We start from the raw sequence: 2,500 nt of genomic DNA on the forward strand, positions 1-2,500 counted from the left end.
TCTGAGCCCAAGTCACTAATTGTGTGTTGGCTGCCCTGGCTCTGGTGACAGCTTGTGTTGTCTGCATGTCCGCTGGTCTCAGGACCCTGTGCCACTAATCAAACTTGACACAACAGCGTGTTTACTGCCTGCTGTAGAGTGGTGCCTTTCTGTCCTTTATTTTCAAAGCTGAAGCCAAGACAGCAGCCGAAGAGTGAACTGTAGGACTGATAAAGCATTAAAAATACTTTTGCTAGATTAAATATGACTACAGGAACAGTAGCCTATGTGTTCTATTTCCTGTCAAAGACATCGATAAGAGTATCGATGTCTTTGACAGGATATAGCAACACATAGGCTATAGTCTTATTTAATCATATCCAAGTGGGAATATTTACAATAATTTAGGGGCGGAAACTTTTTCCCAAAGCAACTTACAAAAAGAAGGAAATAACCAACTGAGAAGGGAACAGACAGTATTGAAGTCTTGCAATGCGTCTAGAAGGATGCATGCATATTATGGAGTAACAACCATAACCTGGTCCTGCTGTAGTTGAGGCTCTGCTGCGCCTTCACCAGAGGCAGGAAGCTGTCCATCTCTGTTTTCTGATGTGTGGTGTGTGTGTGTGTGTGTGTGTGTGTGTGGTGTGGTGTGTGTGTGTGTGTGTGTGTGTGTGTGTGTGTGTGTGTGTGTGTGTGTGTGTGTGTGTGTGTGTGTGTGTGTGTGTGTGTGTGTGTGTGTGTGTGTGTGTGTGTCGTGTCTGAAGCAGTGCTGCTTCTGAAAGGGAACAGAGCAGGCCCAGAAGGCCGAAGTAACTGCAGCTGTTATTTTTGGACTCTCCAACCCCTCACGCACACACACACACACACACACACACACAGACACACAGACACACACACACACACACACACACACACACACACACACACACACACACACACACACACACACACACACACATGACTCTCCAACCCCTCCTCAAAGCCCTTCAATTTCCTCTCCGTGCAGTAGTGACTGGGGTGGCGTCTGTGCGCACACATTTGGGTGGGTTTGCCAAAGCACACACACACACACACACACACACACACACACACACACACACACACACACACACACACTTGGGTCTTGTTGTTTAGTATTATACCGCAGCACCTGCACACACAAACACTCACACACACAAACACACACACACACACACAGACACACAAACACACACAGACACACGCACGCATTGCTTTCCAGAAAACCTGAGACAAAGCTAAAACCACTAGTCCACATTCCAGAAGATGATTATTCATGGGCAGTGCTCAGTGCATTTGTCAGGTGACATTCTGCAGACATGGAGGCTAGTCATCTCATCAGCCTGTCGTTTGTTCTGACTGTGCTTTAAGCGCTCTTTCTGTGGGAAGAGAGGGTTGTCAAGGACGAACACTCAGTATTGATTTATTGAAAGCGTTGTGAAAGGCTCCTTGAATGCTGTGCTTGCATAGAGCAAAGGGCCTAAAGCACGGCCCTGCTGATGGCTGGCTTCAGTAGAGTTAGGAACGACATGCTGGTACAGTAGCAGCTAGTGTGTGTGTGTGTGTGTGTGTGTGTGTGTGTGTGTGTGTGTGTGTGTGTGTGTGTGTGTGTGTGTGTTCTGATACTGGGCTCTATTAACTACACACGCAGATGCCCTTTATACCAGGTGTGTGTTAATGTGGGCCGCATCTGGCCTCACTCACTCCAGTAGCAGCTAGTGTGTGTGTGTGTGTCTGTGCCTGTGTGTGTGTGTGTGTGTGCCTGTGTGTGTGCCTGTGTGTGTGTGTGACTGTGTGTGTGTGTGTGTGTGTGTGTGTGTGTGTGTGTGTGCCTGTGTGTGTGTGTGTGTGCCTGTGTGTGCCTGTGTGTGTGTGTGACTGTGTGTGTGTGTGTGTGTGTGTGTGTGTGTGTGTGTGTCTGTGTGTCTGTGTGTGTGCCTGTGTGTGTGCCTGTGTGTGTGTGTGCCTGTGTGTGTGTGTGTGTGTGTGACTGTGTGTGTGTGTGTGTGTGTGTGTGTGTGTGTGTGTGTGTGTGTGTGCGTGCCTGTGTGTGTGTGTGTGTGTGACTGTGTATGACTGTGTGTGTGTGTGTGTGTGTGTGTGTGTGTGTGTGTGTGTGTGTGTGTGTGAGTGTGATCGGTCTGGCTGTTTGCTCCCTGTGGTAACATCACTCTGCTGTTAGCCTTCAGCAACCAGTCAGTCCATGCTAACGTGCTACAGCCGCAAGATAGCATAGCCTGCTGTCCTTTCCTGAATAACGGAGAGAGGACACATCCCCCCCCCCCCCACACACACACACATACACACACACACACACACACACACACACACACACACACACTTACCCTTTCCTCAAAACACTGAGGGAGCTGTCGTTCAGGGTTAGCGCCAACTGAATGGGGACTGTCGTTTCACTTGACTGTGAACAGGGATTACATAAAGCTTATATAAAACTCTGGTGGTTGTGTGTTTGTGTGTGTTTGTATTTGTGTGTGTTTCT

This window comes from Sprattus sprattus (genome assembly GCF_963457725.1).
Source record: "Sprattus sprattus genome assembly, chromosome: 18".
Lineage (NCBI taxonomy): Eukaryota > Metazoa > Chordata > Actinopteri > Clupeiformes > Clupeidae > Sprattus > Sprattus sprattus.